At 47.1% G+C, this 19,782-nt stretch overlaps 1 protein-coding gene across 1 annotated transcript in view; it reads right to left on the bottom strand.

Annotated features, from left to right (window-relative positions):
* Positions 1–19,782, bottom strand: part of LOC119391022 (uncharacterized) — a 253,828-nt gene that overhangs the window by 98,855 nt on the left and 135,191 nt on the right. Inside the window, exons 10-13 of the mRNA XM_049414494.1 lie at positions 10,160–10,210; positions 7,018–7,169; positions 6,022–6,087; positions 4,545–4,599 (exon numbers count right to left, since the gene is read on the bottom strand). The gene's annotated coding sequence lies outside the window, so the exon portion shown is untranslated. The remainder of the gene's footprint in view (positions 1–4,544; positions 4,600–6,021; positions 6,088–7,017; positions 7,170–10,159; positions 10,211–19,782) is intronic.

Genomic DNA, 19,782 nt, shown 5'->3' with positions numbered 1-19,782 from the left:
AGCCGACGAAGCCCCGAGGTAGAAGGTTCGTTTGAGGTGATGACTGAAGAGGCGTACTTGGTGACGGGGCCCTCGCTCTTCAGCGCGTCGGACAGCTCGCCCCACAGCCGACGCCTGTCCGCTGCCGTAAATTCGTGCGTAAACTCGCTAGCTCGTACGGCCAACTCTCGATGCTGTTCCATAAACGAGAGTAGCAACTCTCTCTGATTGTCGGGAACGCGCGGACCTCGTAAGTGCGTGTGCTGCGCCATTTCGACAACTGAATAACGGTTCCAATCGTCGCGCCGTTTGAATTTTACAAGTACACTAATACTAGAACCACTGGATGAAACAGCGTGGTGGCGAGCGCCACCATCGAACGCCTCGTGAAACGGCGACACCCCCTGGCGCTATGTCAAGACATTAACACAAGGTTTTTGTTAAAGTCGCCGAGCTCTTCAACTTCAAGCTGCGAGAAACAATGCCTCTGAATATTGATGTTCAGGTATAATAATTATACATTTGTTTATGCATTGGATACATTCCTGAATTCCCCAGCTCGCCTATTGGCTGTGTGCTCCCTCTTGTCCTTTTGTTCGATCCTCCTCCCCGTTCTATGCTAGAACGCGTACAAAATAGCCCCCCAGGTGGATGTCTTCAGAGTCAAAACATGCTCCGTCGTCTCCATATTCACACAAGTAGAGTCTCAACGAAAAAAGCTTAGCAGAAGTGGCCGGTGGCCGGAGCCACAAAATCGCGACACGCGGCGCTGTTGATGACGAGCACGCCGATAGTGAGATTGCCAAGCACTTTCCATTTTCCGAAGCAGGGGTGGCCTATGGACCGGCGGAAAGCAGCCCATCTTGCTGTTGGCCCACCCGTGTCCATATGCGTAGCCACCATTGCTTATCGGCAGAGGTGGCTACGTACTTGCTTTTTTCGCTGGAGCTGCGAGCAACCATATGTCTCTATCGCAGTTGCCCCGAAAAGCTGTTTGTTGGAGTGCTTTCTGCAAGCCACCCCTGCTTTGGAAAAGGGAATGTGCTTGGCACTCTAGATGTCTGCGTGCTCGAGAAAAATCTTGCCGCTCCGGCAACCAGTCACCTGTGTCAATCTTTTTCCGTTGAGATTGTACGTACATGTGTCGTCTTTATTACTGAACATCGCTTTATAGTAACGCGTTCTAAGGTAGTCGGTCGTCGTTGCAAATACATTATTGCGCTTCCCTCGACATCATGTTAACATATCTAAAAACAAGCGCCCCCAACAGGTGCATTGTGCCAAACAACTTCACGCCTATGCAATTCATCATACCAACCATTCGTAGTTTCTATTAGGACATGTATCGTTAGCCCTACAGACGCCGGAGTCACCGAACGATCTGGGAATCTGGATGCGCTCATAAGTAACGTTTCGCGCTACAAATGGACAAATTTTAGGATGGAGACCCCGGCTTTTATGGGCGCGCAGGCGTGTTGGTAGAAAAGCCGCCATTCTAGTCAGCAACGATACTCCTAACGGCTTACATAGGGTGGTACGGTAGCTAGCTTTTTTTCCCCTATGGTTGTACAGTACGGCTCATCTAACAGCGGAGTTGCTTCATGTTGTGCTTCATCGTCATGAGTGCTCCGGGCCCCAAAATCTTCGGGCGCTCGTTCACAGCAGCGTTTGAACTGCGCGCCGGAACGTTGGGAGTTTCTGAACTAATCTCGGCGACAACTTTTCTTGGCACCACTGTGGAAGCTACAGAGCCAAAGTGCCTGCATGCGCGCGCGCCAAGAAATAGTACCTATATTTATTTTCTAATTCGAAAAGTTACCTAGCTCGAATAAATAAAGATTTCTTCATTATAAAAAGAGAACGAGTATGGGAAGCCATTCGTGAAAAAATGTTATTCTAAACTTCAAGTTTGTTTCTGTCTTTATTTTTTTGAACAACACCACGTTTTCCTCACGCCTGCACCACATTTTCCTCACGCCTGCTCTCTCTGAGTCTCAGTAAACATGGCGTCTGCGATGCCGCCTGAACGTTGGCCTGAACCGTGTGCGGCCGCAAACTCGCCGTTTCGTTCTCCGAAGAAGCTGTACTCTAAATGTGACAGAAAGTGGCTATCAAACCAGACCACGCAGGTTATCTGCAATGTCATCGCTGGAGTGAGGCGCCGTCAGCGTGACTTGTCTGCAAATGCAGTGTGCCGGACTGTCGCCGAGCTCACTGGAGTAATGAGTGAGCGAACAGTTAAAAGGCTGAAGCTCTGCGGGCCCAACTTGCCTCCCCGAAGCGCAAGAAACTGAATTTCTCAGGCCAAACTGAGAAGCGCATCACCGGCAAGACGCGGCTGCTGCACTATTGCACGTTTGCGTTGGCAGCATTGCGGCGCAAAGTGCACAGATACTTCATGCGCAATGAAATACCCATGGCCGAGAAACTACGCTCTATGAAGGTGTGTGACCAGCGAAGCTTGATAAAATATTCTGCGTCAGTCTCTTTTTAATTAAGCGTGAGCTCTCCTTAAATCTAAACCCAATTCAGCGGCATCATGGTACTTGCATTCCGTATTTATTCGAATACAATGCGAGCTTTTTCTCCAAATTTTTGCTACTAAAGTCGCCCCTCGCGTTACAATCGTGATCGCTTTACAATCGAGCAAACACCGTATTCAGGCTGCAGTGTGCGCTTGGCGGCGTTCATCATATTCCCATGTGTCTTATTTTGTTGTCTTCGGGCTTCACCCGCAAAAACTGTTTGGAATGCTCCGCACAGACCGCGATGCGATGTTCCAGAAGCGTCACGATTGTTTTAGATCTTTCCATTAAGATTGCGCGCGGTACGCGAATAGTCTAGAGATTACGTGGCCACCAGCGATAACGCTGGAACATTCGCTAGAACATGTATAAAAGCCGACACGCTTCACCACTGTCAAAATTATTGACGGACGACGCTCTGACTGACTCGTTTCCCGCCCACAAGTTCGGCCAAATAAAGAATTTCATCTTCGACACGCCCACTGCTGCCTTCGTCAACGTAACAACCCTGTGACAATATACAGTACAGTAGGTAGATGCATCTACGCACACTGATGTTCTCATTCTGCATGTAGACGCGGTGCTAAACGCTCTAGCGATGCGAGCAAGCGAAACCGAAACTGGAACTGAAATCGGCTGCAAGATGCCGAACTACTTGCGTAGTAACACAAATGTGCGGATGCCCCGCCTCCGTAGCCTTCGCTCCAATGCCAAGATAAGTTGTCGCCGAGTATAGTGGTGCGGTGCGGCACTGGCGACTGCACAGCGTGAACAAATTTGCACATGTGAAGCCAATCACCGAGGGTTCCGCGGGCCAATGTCGGGAAGTTTTACGGCGCTTGAGGCATACGCGACCGAACTACGCAATATGTTCGTGCGTTCGTTTCTAATGTTGACAGTTTTCTCTTTTTTTTTTTACGTGAAGAAATGACAATCTCATTTGAAATAAAACATGCGCTCGCTTTTGAACCAGGATATCGGTGAAAGTTTCAACGAAAGGCTTACTGTAACGACGTTAGCGTTTGTTTTACCTACCCCACCCTAACCAAATTGCACCATTGGCATTTGTCGCGTTTTAGATGCGCCGAGTCGTATGATTCAAAACTTCGAATACTAGCTGTTTGAAAGTCGAATCCAATTAATCGATTACGTATTATTCGATTCGAATTCGAAACTCAAATATTCGCACATCCCTAATTATTATTCATCGTAGCCAGCCTTTCCAGTCACCGTAGTCCTGCAAGCGTAGAACGCAAACAGTGAGCGCAAAACCCTATTCTAATTCTCGTGCAAGCAAGCACAAGCAAAGCGTCTTGATGCCCGAAACTTTTGGGACCATTGTTTTATAACTCTAACAGAGGAAGGGAAAACGCAGTCACCATAACTGGCGCTGAGGCGGGAGACATAGGCGCCGCCATGTTTAGCAGCGCTAACTATTAGAGTATGCAAACATCACACGTTAAACTACCTGATAACGCACACACTAACGCAACGTACACACACCAAAGAAACTTGTGAAGCGTGGTCAGAGAGGACGGAGACATTCCTTTAAGTGCGAATCAAACTGTCTATGCTTACACATCTGTGTTTAGGGTATGAAGTCATCCAAGCCGCAGCAATAGCATCGCTCCAAATTGCCGCGAAAACGCGTTTCGTGCGTAGTTTTCTTGCGAAGTGTTTTGAACTGGGATCGAAACAAATGATGAAGTACGCAGCCGATTCTATAAAAGCGCTAACTACCCATCGTGCTGTGCATACTCATTACACTCACGTAACGCTCAGCGCGTCAAACAGTTCTGATAGCTCTGATGTGCCAATGCGACAACTGCTCGATAAGACCATTTCTACGATATCGTGACCGCGCGACATCCTGTGCTGGTTTTGCAGAATCGTGCGCGATACTCGGAACCGCGTGCATGAGCTCTAATAGACGAAGAATCAATTTACTGTGCCACGAGCTACGACAGCCTGCAAAAGCTATACCAATGAAAGCTGTCGCCTCATTTATCGCATTAGACGAAGGAAAAATGTGGAACCCACCTTTGTTGCCGTCAGTGATGCCGTCAGTCGGCCCTCCCATGTCGGCAACGGGTACCTGAAGAAGCGTTCGGGCCGCACTGAGCTGTGCTCCATGTCTCGGGACTCGGAATATTCGAATGCCGAAAGCGCGCAGGCGCTGCCCCGAGCCGCTCGAGCGCATGCTCTCGAGCCAGCGCGTGTCTCCGTGAGCGCTGGCACGAGCGCTGGCCCGAGCCTGCGCGTGGCTCGGGCCAGCGCGTCTCTACTTGACGATGATGATAATGGTCGCTCAATACTGCTACGAACAATGGTAGAGGATGTGAAGGGTCCAATAATCATATTACCGACAAATAATTCTTCCATAAACGAAGTGCTAACTGCACGCGTCTGCAGTTTGTGCATCGAATGATTCGATGGGTATCAGTGACAGGAGAATCGCGCTAATATTGAACAAGTGCCGTAAAGAGAAGAAAAAGAAGATGGCTGAGATTGAGTGAGCGTGAGCGCTTCAGGAAACGACGATGAAGGTCCAAGAACGAGAATACGCGCCCCAAGGAATTAACGAAAGGGAAAGTACTTAGAGGACGCAGGAGCTTCGCCTTCAAGTGTGGAACGCCGATATAGTGCATATAACTCGGGCCCCGTTCGCACCGCCTTCTTAGCCTTCTTATTCGCTTGTCACGCTTCGCTTCGCGGTGGACACCTCAAACCTTTTCAAACCTACAGAAAGTACAGCAGCTAAGTGTCCACAAAGCCATAATTCTCTTGAGAATAAGTGAAGTACCCACTACGCGGCATCCGTAAGGCAATGCGCGTACGTACGCAGCTGCACGATGCGTTGTAGCGGTTGCGACTGCTGATCAATTATGCCTGTGTGTTTTGTTATGGGTGGGCTTTTAAATCCCCCCACTCCTTGAAAGTTAGAATGGCGTGACGCCTGGCGCGAAACGCGACCAGTCTTATGTTAGACCAGTCTTATGTTAGGCAAAAAAAAGCACATTAATAAGAAATTAAAAAATACGACGCGGCAGCCAATATTTCAAAAAGGCTAAAAAATACAATCTTGTGTAGAGTCCGCATCAATATAATACAATATTTGTCTGACAATTCTCAACTTGCGCATATCGCTGCCTTTTCAATTAGACATTCCGTCTTGTTGGACATTAAAGCGTACATCGAATACAGGGAAACAACCGCTGCCATATACATAGAATGCACGATAGGTACGGTTAGGACATCACACACATCAATCGTATTGGTTGTGGGTGCGGCTCCCACTGACGACTGGTTCTTACCACCCATATTATCCCTTTTTCTTGCGAAATCTGCATATCAATAAAGAACACAACTACCTCATTGCTTTCTTTGGTTTCGCTGCTTGTGGAATGCGGTTGCTATGACGAAACGTTCAAATAAACTTGTTTCTGCTAACCTCCACAGTGACTCTTTTGGGCATATAATACGAAGCAAGGTAAAACGCTGAGGGGTGAACACTTACCTCCGGCTGTACGTCGCGAGATTTTAGATTCCCCGAGCAAGCGCTTTTCCTCGGACCAGGGCTTCTCTGTAAAAGCGATGAAGGGTGATTTCACGAGAGATCGGACATGCCTGTGCGGACGATATTTTTGTTTTGCTTGGGTTTTTTATATGTTATGTGGGCACATTCAAAGTGCACGGAACCGAAAATTTTATTCCCCAGAAACGCTTCCAGCGCGCCAAAAAATATTTCAATGTGGCGGCGCGGGTCTCCTGTTTTTGCTCACTGCAATGTTTTCGAATTTCACGGCCGAATTTAACGCGAACTATAAATGATGTGTCGAAACTTTTTCTTGCTGGTTTAATGCGCATTACCGTGAATTACATCCATGCTTTTTGTATGCCGTCCTCAAAAGGAAAAAATTGTGAAAAAATGACAAACACGGCCGAAATAAAAAAAACTTGAAAACAGTGTCCAGTATAGAAAAGAGCCTCTGCAACATTTATACGGAAGGTAATTTTCCTACGCGCAGCGCAATAAAAGAAAAATAGTTAAAGAAGGGAGTTTTTTCAAAAATGTTCAATTTCAAAAAATAAACTGCGGTCTCAATTTTGACGAAAATTTCTTATCGAAGAGCGCTTATGTTAGTGAACACACGGTTTTAATATCATATGTCCTCATTTGCTCTGTTCACGAGATATAACGGGCCAAAATACCCTTGCTGTGTGTGCTTACTTTAGTGCGACTGATGGTTGTTATCAGCTTGTATTGTGCGTAAATCTCAGTTTTAATTATTCTGCTGTATGAAAACCTTGATCTGGTGGCTTTTCGTCAAGAAAACTGTTCTCAGATTTTATTTGTGTCTAGCGTGTGCGAAAGTGGGCTGCTGCCGCCCTCTAAAGGGTGATTCCACGAGAGATCGAACATACCTGTCCGGTCAATATTTTTGTTTTGCCTGGTTTTTGCCTGGAAATTTGCGCGGACGTTCCCAATAGACTGCTGTAAATGAAAACTTACCTGGCCTCGTGGCACCAGGTGTCGAGATCATACGGGTAGGCGAGGCCTTCACCAAACCGGTGCTCGGATGGCACACCCGATTTCAGTAGGAAAAGCAGTATGGACAGGAGGCCCAATTGTAGGCCTGTCACCTCCTGCCACACGCGCAGCAACTGCGTTTTTGAAGACCATAGTCTTTCTTGGGATTCTTGAACTGTCACACGATTCAGCCTGTCACACGATTCAGTCTGTCACACGATTCAGCCACCCGGCCAGTTCGAGATGGCTGGGCGTTCAGCCCAGCCATCTCAACTGGTAGCTGCGTTCATACTTGTGAACCTTTTCGATCTAAAAGCAAATATTACGCATATCTGAGGCGCAACATCAATACGTAAGTATTAGGTGGTGTGTTCTTTTACTAGAAAATAGATACGTAATTCTAAAGACCCTAGTGTTTCTTAGGCTGCGCTGAAAATGCGACGCTATGCACGAAAAAGCCCTCTGCGGACGATATGGTGCTACCACCTGGCAGTGGCCCTGGATTCTGCACAAGCTCACGTTTCCCGACGCCACTGCCAGTTGGCGTCCATATCTCACGCAGCGCCTCCTTCCAATGCGGGCTAAAGAACGTGGAACTACTGAAGTACGCCTCCTACTTAGCGTACACAGACTTCTGCTCTGCTTGGTTGGCAATGCGTCGGAAGACGAGGGATGTCATGGTGAGACTCAGTGTGCCAGTGGTGCCAGTGCCACTGTGGAACGTGATCGTGCCTCACACGCTGGAGTCACCGGAGACGGGAAGGCGTCTACTTTGGCGCACCAGTAGTACATGCACACAGCCATTGACCCTTCCACGCATTAAAATACATTCATGTCTCACAAATGGTTCTTTGCAAACTATCATGCTATACAGTACCACACGCGACCCAAACATTGCTGATATGTCGTGGAGGTACGAACAAATGGCATGCCAACAGTGATAATACGGTTAAATGAAATCTGTTCAGACAAACCTCCATTGCATTTATCATGCCAGGACGAAAATAGTACGAGAACAACGGGTGGCCGCGGATGAGACCAGGACTCATGTAGTACAGCCGTCAGAAGACTATCGTCTTTCGACGACATTTGCAGCGAAGCACGCAGATACACGGCCAATAGACTGCTGTAAATTAAAACCTAGCTGGCCTGCTGGCACCAGGTGTTGAGGATCATAGGGGTAGGCGAGGCCTTCACCAAACCGGTGGTCGGATAGCACCCCCGATTGCAGCAGGAAAAGCAGTACGGACAGGTGGCCCACCTGTAGGCCTGTCACCTCCTGCCACACGCACAGCAACCGCGTTTTTTTTACAGCAAACAGCCGTGGTCAAGCTTGTCAAACACCAAAGCACTGGATGGTCAGCACTGAAAGTTATGCACCTAAGAGAGCAGCGAAACAAGGGACAAAAGGCGTAGTGAATGAATGCCTACATAAACGCGGTTGCAATAGTTAAAATATATTTTCGCTGAAAACCGCATTGGAAAATTCTAACATTATAATGCGACCTCTCAGAAAACAGTCCTACACATTATCTCAAGCTTTTCCTGGCTAGCGGGTACTTGGCTGCCAACATTTGACGACCGCAACAGTCGAGCCACAATCGACTGGCACAGCAATGGTACTACCGCGCTCTGTATGAGCTACAACATGCGAGCGCGTGGCCGAGCGCTCTGCACGGTTGTACAGTGGCGCCGATCGTGGCACATTTTCGAGTTATCGGGAGAGAGTTTGGCTGTGCCTGCGAGTGCGCATAGCCTCCATTTGCTTTCACGCACGCCCTCGTTTTGCCCTGCGGTTATTCCAGCTTCGAAAATGATAACTTCGAGGGGGAAAGGGAGCAAGTGGGGGCGATGCGCGATCGCAGGGACAGCCAAACTCTCTCTCGATAACTCGGAAAATATGCCATGAACAGCGCCACTATACAACCTTGCAAAGCACTCGGTCACGCGCTCGCGTGATGTAGCTCATACTGAGCGCGATAGTACGTCTGCTTTCCTAGTTTTCTGTCATGCATATATTCGCCCAATTAACTCTTCCAATTTGTGGAATGTTCAGCACAACTTATTCTGCCTTGGCAGGAAACGGGCAAGCACTGGCAGTTGACAGTCGGGAATAAGAGAATAGTAAAGCTCTCTGGCAGTTTCGGTCTGATGCAAGGCACTACTGCGTCCAAGCACCATGAGCAAGCATGTGAATGTTCCTTGATAAGGCTTGTCCAATGCAATTTGTTTCCTTAATGTCACAATGACAACCTTTCCAATTTGACATTTTCTATGGGTGCACAAGGTTGTGCCTATATGTATTCGCGCTCGTACGTTCGCGCTGTTGTGGTGTTGCAGGCTTTTTTTTGTTTTTTGAAGCGAGCTGACTGGGCATGTTTGGCGAGGCAAGCTAATCTAGATGGTGTAAAGCGAGCGACCACTTTACGTATAAGTATAAGGTTATTGACACATATATACATGGCTTCACGCTGAAATGCAGGGACATCTTTTTGTATTAAAAACCCATTTTGTTAACTCCAATATAAAACGTTCACAACGATAGAGCAGTTACCAAAGCTGCGTATTTTATGATCCACTGAAAATTAATGATATCATAACCTAAAGGCTTTCGCCATGTACATTTGAAAATTCAATCTTCGCAAGTCGCAAATTCTGCAACTAAGCAACACTGGCCGTCGCATCTATAGTGTCTTACAATCACCTAGAAGGAAAATTGGTACTGGACGCTTTTCTATGATGAAAATACTTCGACGTGGTGACTGAATCGGCAACGTTCTCGGTGAGCCTCAACTTCTTGAAACGCCTAAACACGATACTGACCACCTATCCTGCCGCGAATACTGACGACTTGCACTTGGTGCTTCAATGCACCAGTCAAGGGCATATTTCTGATGTGTTTATGCGATATCTGCTTAATACGATTACTTCTACGAGTGAGTGCTAGACGAAATCCTGTCCTGGCTCCACATAAACGCGACCCAGCCTCGGGACCGCGCGCACGCGATCAAATCATGCAGAGCCTATCTACTAAGCCGGCCGCTATACGACTCCATGCACAAGCTCTGAATAAGCGCTCTCACCTAAATTATCATACTTAACAATAGAAGCAGTGGGAACTCACCTTTTCTTGTTTCCTTTTCTCAAGAGGCCTTTAATTGACCCGGATAGGTACCTGAAAAAGCGTTCGGTTGCTCTGAGCCTATAGTATAGACAGCATGGGTATGAAGTTAATACAGTGTAATACAGGGGGTGATTTTATGGGTAACTGCGACTAGTGAAGCATGCATAATGGACGCATACTGAACAAGTTGTGTAATGATAAGAAAAAAGACAAAACCTGAGTATGCGTGAGGGCTTTAGGAGACGACGAAGAAGAATCAAGCACGAGAAAACACGGCGCAAGCAATGATTGAAAGGGGGAAACAATGTTGAGATTCCACCTTAGCCAACAAAGTGCCTTCGCAGTTCCTTCTCGCTATTGCGTTTCTATTCATATTGGAAACAAGTAATATTTAGAAATAGCTTATTGTATTAGAAGAAGATATGGTGGCTATCACGTGAGCACTCTAACTGACGATCACTTCACATTTCCATTCATCACTTGGAAGTAAAAAGTATCTCCGCAGTGCCCTATAGGAGCGAAAAGGAACGAGTGATACCACAGTGTACGCGTGAGCGCATAAACCGCACTCCAGGGGAGCTATTTTAACGCGATAGTGTTAAAGAGCTCGTTTCGCAGAAATTCCGGTGTCGGCGTCGGAGTCGTTGGTCGTGAGCGAAAAATCATTGTGTCCGTGACCGAAAAAATCAGAAAGATCCACATAAAATAAATAGGAAATATTAGGAAACAAAAAATAATTAGCTTCGGAAAAAACACTATACGAATGTCATGTGTTGCAAGGAGTTTTCTTAAAGCACATAATATTGCGTGGCAGAAGTGTAGAATCTCGCCAAGCCTCAAAATATGTGAACTGTGCAACGAGTGGGTGTTTTGAAGGCCCACCCACTACAAAGTGTTCAGACATATTTAATCATCAGCTGCAAAAGCATAAACAAAGTGAGCAGCTGCGTAGGTTCGCGTGTTGCCTTACAGACGCGTAGTGGGCCCTTCGCCGATTCGTAAAAGAAAGAATTATGACGTAGTGGGCACTTAACAACTGCATTTGTAGTAGGCATTCTAGGATAGTTTGAAGCAGCCAATGTTAAGGGCACAGTCGCTCGTTTCCTCACGGCACGTTTGAGGCATGCTCCGAAAACCGAAGCCAGAGAGGGCGATGCGCACGGGTCCCGATTACGCTATCGCGTTCTGCTTTTGAAGGCGAAGCTCAAGCGTCCTCCAAATTTTTGTACGCGTTCTGTGATAGAACGGAAGGAACGAAACGTAACGAAAGGACGACATGGAGCCGCACGGGATTGATCGAGGCTCGTCTGACGGTCAGACGTGGGAATAGCAACCGGAAACGGCAGTGCTGTCAATCATTTCTAAAGGAACGGGCACAGAACGGACGGAGGCACCGTTCCGTCTGATAGTGACTTGGCCTGAATCAAAACGTAAGCGCTAGGATCGGAGTATCGAATTAGCCTGCTTTGTGTTTGGCTTACTCCAATCCGGCGTCTAAAGTTTGCGAAAGTCCCAACCAGCCCCCCACCACCGACTGTGGATGGATGGATGTATGGATGCTATGAGCATCCCCTTTAAAACGAGGCCGTTTTTTGTCGAGCGTGGTGGCGCACATGTCACCACGGTCGACAAAAAAAAGAAAAAAAAGCTCGCTTCTTTTTAAGTTGGTCCATTGCCCTGCCAACTTCGATTATATCAATGCTACCATAGAAAAAAAAAACATTCACAGCCCAGCTTTCTGCCCCTTACCGCAGAGGCCATTCTATGGCCACCAATACTCCACCGTCTCTTACTTATTTCTATTGCGAAAGTGTTCTGCTTACCATGGTTGTGCGTAAAACCCAAGGTTTTGCGTAGGCTCGTTCCCAAACATACACCTGGGTGGATATCTCCACATTCAATCAAAACATGCTCCGTCGTTTCCTTAGCTTCCTCACAACATATACATTTTCCTTCTTTACTGAATCTCGCTTTATAACTACGCGTGCTAGGCGTTCTAAGGTACGTCTCGTGAACTTGCCACACCATTTAGCGGCCAGTGAAGACTAACACAAATTGTTAAAGTCACCGCGCTTTTGAATTTCGACCTTTGAAAAACAATTCCTGCTAATATTGATGTTCAGCTATAATACTGCATTTCTTCATGCCTTGAAAACATTTCTGAATTCCCTCAGCTCGCCTATTGGCTGTTCCCTCACGTCCTCTCGTGACGTTTCGTTGCGTTCTATCACATAACGCGTACAAGATGGCTGCTTAGAATTAATGTCCTACACATGCTGCCTTTGTTATCTTTAAAGGACCCCTGACACCAAAATTGAAACCTCGAGATCTTTGTGTTGTTTGACTTTCCTGTATACGGGGGCACATCTGACCGATTATTAGTGACGAACGTTGCCTTTAAGATATCTTAATTTGGTTTTAAAGTAAGCGTGAGTGCTCACTTGAGTTGGCTGCACCTTGCGACATCCTGGTATGACGTAGATAGAGGCCCCGTGTGACGTTCCAAGTGTAAAGCAAGTATTGTGGACGTCACAGAAGGTTTGCGGGGCGCACGTGCACAATACGACGACTGGCACCCGGCGAGGCCTATTGTTCCGCACCCCTCTGGCTCTCTTGTCGGGCTGCTCTCGAGGTAGTTTTCGTGAGGGGACACGCGCTTAACAGGTTTAACCCATACCGAGGCACCCATATACTTTCAATCTCTACCGCGCTCGGGGCCCCGATTTGAAAAACGCGCTGTCAACGTCACCACAGCTTGAGTGCACGTGGTCTTTGACGCTCCCCCGCATGGGGCGCCAGTTTCTTGTGGTTTTTAGGCAGGCGTTTTGAAGTGATGCTAAAATGGTCACAATTAACTACGCTAGAATTAGTTGTACGATACGCTAGAGCATTTACGATTTAATTTAGAGATTACCAGACACAAAGCTACAAATTACAGCCAAAAAGTCACCAACAAAAATTTCGCTGTCAGGGGTCCTTGAAGGCCTCGTTAAAGCTCGCACATTTCTTTACACGCCCTGTATTTATTTGAAATTCTTAACAACGTTCTGGTATCATAACATTAAAGGGGTCGTGAACCACTTTTCCAAGTAATGATCTAATGACCTCAGTATCGGAGTTTACTGCCCCCCGAATAAATTGCCTCAAAAATTTTTCGAATCCGTCAAGAATGAGCGGAGTTACGGGGGTTCGGCGCACGCTTTGAGCGCTTTCTCTTTTCTCGTACCGACGAGCGCACTGGAAGCTACGCAGGGAGGGATGGCACGGAGTAAAGAAGTTACGTCAGCGCGCGTCATGAAACGCTATCGCTCTCCCGCTGTGATTGTACTGAGGAGTGCGGCGCTGGCAAGTGGCGGCACCCCGTGGCAAGAAGCGCATCTGATCTGAACGCCGCTCTCGACTTACGTCGGCTATCGGCCAATGAGGATGCTATGTCTTTTGGGACGCGGCGATGCAGATCGCGACGTCAACCGGCAGACGCCCCGCCCACTGACGAGAGTGACAACCGGCCTCTGTTCGAAAGGTGTGTATCAGAGGTAGTGGATGTGCGAACGAGTTGCCGTCCCCTCGCAGGAAACTTCTCCTTGATTAGAGGAGGAGGAGCAGAAGAGGGCACCTGAGGAAACGGCAACTTCGCGCTCCGCTTGTGGCCTTTACGCGGCGCCCACGACTAATATTTGGCAGAGCAGTTCATAGCCGTGTCAGCTTTCCACAGGATGTGTTTTTTCAACAAGCCGAAGGGGTGCTTCATGACCCCTTTAAAGGGACTGTCTACCGTCCGTCATTGCTTTTCTGCTTTGTACAGCAATAGAAAGCGTACCGTCTGAAGTGTCCAACCTTGCAGCTGTTTCTCTAAAAAGCGAGTGGAAATTTTTAAAACAGAATTTTTCGATCTACGTTCCGTCTTCTTGCATTGGCGTGAAAGATGCCCACAACACTGATTGGTGGACGCGATGATGATTGTAGTGCCGGTAAAAATTAAAACCGAAAATACATGTGATTTCGATAGATTACTTTATTTTTGCCGAACCCTATTGTAAAGAATGTAACAGTCGTTTTCAGCGCGCTACCGGTTAAATGAAGCCTTACTATACGATTACAGAACGTTTGTTTTGCCGTAATCACAGTCTCTGCGCTTATTTTAGCACTGCTGCCGCAATCCAAGCCAAGTGGATTTATCAAAAAGAGACAATAAATGCGCGCCTTCACAGCGCAGCACATATGAGACATCCTTACAACAATACAGCGGCACAGTACGGCCAGCGCGGAGAGCCGCATGACATAGCGCATGAGTTGAAGCAGACGAAATCGAAGACGGCGCCGCAAGCTGCGCCATCGGGCGCCTTTTTGTATGCGCGAGAAAAAGAAAAGCAAAAAATTACTCTCTGACGCAATCGAAAGGTGTCTAAAGTGCGTAAAATACAATTTCAAGTTATACATGTTTGTTTTTAAGCAAAATGAGTCTACCTGTGAGAATCTCTTGTCCTACACTCTGAGAAAAAAAGAGTCAAAAGAGGGTCACGGCCGCGTAATTCTCTTCGGGTGTCCATTTGACCCCTTTTGGAAGGTACAGGCAGAGAAAGAGAGTTCGCAATTCGACTGGAGTCACGGGACTCTCCTGAAGCGCGTTTCGATTGGCGGCACCGCCGTATATGCCATACATATCGCGCGCTTGCCCTTTGGCGCCGTTGTGGCGCGTTGGCTCGACGACGGAGGCGAGGCAACGCGCCATAACGGCGCCGGGGTGGCGTGCCGCTTCTGTTTTCCTCTCGGTCTCCTCGTCTATTGGAATGCGTTGCGTGTTGGTCGCGCGGGTTGTGTGCCTGTTCATGCGCGTCTTCGGTGGCGTTGGTGTTGACGCCGGCTCCGTGCACGAAGTGACGCGGTGACGCTTGGAGGACGGAATATTCCTGGAGCTGCGGACAGGAACAACGGGCGCCAGTTAACGGTGAGTGTACTGCTTTCGTAGGTACTAATTATACAGCTTTAGCTGGGCGTCTGCAGCAGCTCTGCGGAAGTTATCTGCCAGCCATTTCCAACAGCAGCCTGTGTCCGCAGGGCTGTTGCGGATGCCCAACTAAAGCTGTCAGTTAACGAGTTGCCCCGCTATGCGCGTTTCTGTGCAAGCTCCTTTATAGTGAGCGATGGAAACAATTATCAAGGGTCATTTTTTGCTGATCGCGCGTTGTGTCTGCGCTACTGCATGTGCAAGAAGTCGTTTTGAGATGCACTTTAGTCTACTTCATCACATTTCCATCGACCTTGAGTGTCTAGCGTGCTTCGGCGCGTGGGAACGTGAAAAAAAAAAAAGCCTGTGTACAGAACGCTCAGACGCACTATATATAATGGTTTTTGTTTGCTTAAAGACGGTAGTTTGAGGTGCAGATATAGTACGGTGCTTCCAGAAGGTACGCGGTAGTCATTCAAGTTGGACACGCTTCACCGGTAAAGTGAAAAAGCTCAGGACTTTCAACGGCGCGCGTTGGTGCGGCCGCGGCCGTGCACTCTTCCCTCGTTTCTGCTTGCTGTTTTTGTGATTTGCATACAGTGCGATGACGTTGGGCGTTATTACAGAATCGAGTGAGTGTGCGTGATTGTGGGAGCTATGTGCGGTGATTCTAGCATATGACATGTCTGATCTCGACGTCAAAAAACTTGGTTCCTGACCATGCCTGTTTGCATTTGTTGTTAGCCTTTATTATGTCTGTGTGAACCACTTATTGTGTAGGTTTTGCAAACCTTTACTGCAATTTCATTTTCTCATCATAATATCACGTTCTTATTTTCAGATACCGTTTTTCAAGGCGCTCACGCTGAACAGGAGCGACAACCTAGCAAGCCACAAGTCTGATGTCTCCAGCCGTCACCACTTCTTGATTTATTCTTAATCATAAGAATAAATATGGAAACATGATGCCAATTTCTGCTGTTTATTTAGCACCATATGACACTGTGCGCATCACAGTCACACATTTTAGTTGGCTATACTCATACAAGCATGTAAATGAGTAATACCTTAACTTCTTAATTGGAAATCACTGACCATCTTTTCGCGCTTTCTATATAACTTTGCTGGAAAATATGTGTTGTTTTGACGAGTTTTTAAAATAATGCTAAAATTGAACTATTCTTTTTTTGCAGTCGCTGGGCAGAACCGCAAGTATTATTGCACTTGCATAAAATGAATACTCCGCTATTTTCAACAGTAGTCGCGCAAAAGTAGAGCAAGGGTCAAAAGAGTAGCTTAAGATACTTGGGGAGTCGCTTGACGCTTCGGTGTGGCTCACTTGACCCCCGTAGGAGTGTTACCGGCAAGAGTCGTCTGACTCCCTATAAGTGGTAACGTGATCCTTCGGATGAGAGTCTTTCCACTCTTCCTAGAGTGTCAGGGGACTCTTCTAGAGCGAGCTGACCCTGACCCACCAAGAGAGTCACCGTGACTATTTATAAAGAGAGTCCTATACATGGCAAGTCGGAACTCTCCGAAAAGAGTCACGCATACTCTTTTTTTTTCTTAGAGTGTACCAGTAGATTGAACCATATCGGCGTTGGGTGACGCTAGCTGTGATTCTTTCACGATTTTCAACATCAAATTAAAAATATAATTCCTTTATGGGGCAAAAGCATGCTCGTTGCCGCCGATGTGACGAGCGATCTTCTCATTTTCACCACAATGAGAAAAATTTTTCCGGGCGGTAGACAGTCCCTTTAATTCCATTTTCCACACAGCAGTGAAAGCGTCAGTACGAAGCAACCGGCATCATACAACGTTAGGGTGTGCTGTCGAACCACACCAAACGGTGTGTAGAATGACAGTTTTCTGTACGTACCGAAGTCGCGGGCCGTTCACGCCGCTGTCGTCTACTGTCTCAAGTGCATTAAAAATGGCTCGTAAAAGCAAATGCAATAGGATGGAGTATCGGGCTGTGGTCCTGGTCCCAGTACCCCTACTCCAGTGTTCTTCCACGCATCTACTTTCTAACGCTAAAATTGTCTCGTAATAACACCATGGTTCTAAGTTTCGCGCAAACGCTGCGACAAGAATTTATAATAGCTTTATAAAGGTGCGCTACATGTCTGAGAAAACATCAGTGTGCAATATCATTTAACGTTACAAATAAAAACTTGCGTATCTTCTGTTTATACGTAAAACTTTGGCGATTTCTGTACCGTTTGAATTATTAGTTTGTTTCTTTTACGCTTCAACTCTGCATTTGCATTGTAGTAGCTGCCTCGGACTCTTTCAAACTTATAAAAACAGTTTCTAACTCGGAGAGACCGTGAAAAGTTTCTGGTAATAAAGTGTGTTGGAGTTCGGCTCAAGCTGAGCGTATTCTTGTATCATAAGTTCTAATATTTCACTTCGCCACTCATTCTCCCTCCTTGGCGCATTTCACAGGCCACTGATTACAGGCCACCTGATTACAGGGCACTGATTACAGGTACAATACAGACACGCATACTTGTACATGTTTTTCACAGCGACTATGTAGGACCCCCTAAAACTGCCGCAGGTTTTATCGCACTGCTCAAGCCACATGTTGATATATTGGAACCGCTGCAATGTTAGCTACGCTTTTAAGCACAGCGCATGCGCGACGGGGAAGATTGATTCATGAGATTTGTCGCACCAAATAAGCCAAAGGCTACGAGGGACGCCGAGCAGTGACGGGCTCCGGACAGCTTTGACTAACGTGCTTGCTCGCCAAGCTTCTTACGCTCGCGCCTTGTCCGTTGTCGGTGGCGTGTACACTAGTTCTCATTGGTCCCGCCATAGGCGCAGCTGCGATCTCCGGTGATTTCAAGAATGCTCACTAGATGGCGCGCACCGCTTAAGGCAGGTAGAGTGCCTCGATGCGCGCGCCCCCGCTTAGAGTGGTGTCAGCTTTTGAAAGGGCAGATGCCGCCTCCTCGGCCTCGGCGGCAGCGTTGCCGCCATTTTGAATCCCCCGCCCGGTCACTTGTGCGTGGCGCGCGTGCTGTTTTTGGGTCGGTGCTCGTTTCCCTCCAGTTTTATGCGCTCGCTACCGTCACCATGGCCGGGTGTTGCATGCCGCAGTGCACCAATCATTCCAGAAACGCTGGGAGCTGTATCGTTTTAGAAGATACGAGGTTTCTTTGGACAGTAAAAATCAAACGTGACAAGCGGCATCCGAAGAACACATTATGCACTTGCAGCGTACGTTTCCGGCCGGTATTTCGAATGCACATGCAAGAATAATTCTGCCGGTGTTAACCTTGCGTAATAAATGGACACACTGATATCAGCTACATATGCTCAAAATGCTTTGGTTCACGTGTGCATGAATCCTGCATTTTACTTCGCAAACATTCTTTACTGCACTTGGTTAGTCCTGTATCTGCCTTTGACTTTTGCTTACGCTATTTTTTGTGATTTGAAATGTATCATGGAATATATTATACGTGTTTGTCTGCAGATCAGATCCTTCTTTTTTCCTAATAATAATTATTTGTGAGAATTTACGTCCCAAGAACCCCGATATGATTATGAGAGGCACCGTATATAGTGGAAGGCTCCTGAAATTTTGACCATCTGTTGTTCTTTAACGCGTACACATAAATCTAAGTACGCGGGCCTCTGTCATTTCACCTCCATCGAAATGGGGCCGCTGCGGCAGGGATTCCATCCCGCAACTTTCGGGTCACCAGTCAAGCACCATAACTAAAACCACAGTGGGTTCTTTGTTTTTATATTCCTTTCCGTGTTTCAAGTACGCCTTCTGTGCTGGTCTGATGCCCACGTATGTATGTCTGCAGTTAAATGTTTTTATCCTTCTCTGTTTCTGTGTTTCAAGGTTACATTTTCGTCCTGTCTTAAATAATTACGCAGTTCCTGTTTTTTTTAATCATTTACGATCACTGTGAATCGACTAGTGGCAGTTGTGTTTTATTATGTAATCTGCGTTTTATTTGTGCAGTTGCTTCTCTCAGCGCAGCGTAAATGCGCACAAATAAATGGCCTGTACACTGGATAATAACGCGCGCGCGCACACACACGCACACACACACACACACACACACACACACACACACACACACACACACACACACACACACACACACACACACACACACACTGAGTATCTTATTTCTTTGGGCAAGCATAATTTATTTATTAATAATGTAAGCCCTGAAAGCTCATACAGGAATGCGCATACAAACAGTTCTCGCAAAGCGTCTATGCAAAGAAGACGCATGAAAACAACAAGAAGACGGGGAAGCATTGTGTACAGTACACACGCTCTGTCAGTAAAAAAAATTACAAGAAACAAAGTCAAGTTGTACAATGAGTACGTCATGGAAAACCAGTTAATGAAATAAAAACTCACAGGCTCCCTTATGCGTTCGCTTAACACGGCTCGAAAGCGAAAGCCATCTTCTTCTCCGTTTTTTGCGCACAAAGCGCGGTTTAACATTGCCTCCAAGATCGGTTGCACCTCACCTGGCTTTGCACTGCCTTCGTGATCTGCCCACTTTTGACCAAGCTACGATGCCATGCGATAAAGACATGACGTCACGCCAAATTTGTGAAGCCATGATGATGTCATATGGTGACGTCATCACGCGACGATGATTTTTTGCATCCCTCGTCCCCAACGTTG

This window comes from Rhipicephalus sanguineus, chromosome 1, assembly GCF_013339695.2.
Source record: "Rhipicephalus sanguineus isolate Rsan-2018 chromosome 1, BIME_Rsan_1.4, whole genome shotgun sequence".
In the NCBI taxonomy this organism is placed as follows: domain Eukaryota; kingdom Metazoa; phylum Arthropoda; class Arachnida; order Ixodida; family Ixodidae; genus Rhipicephalus; species Rhipicephalus sanguineus.
The sequence above is the reverse complement of the archived record's forward strand: the minus strand, read 5'-3'. Positions and strand labels throughout refer to the sequence as shown.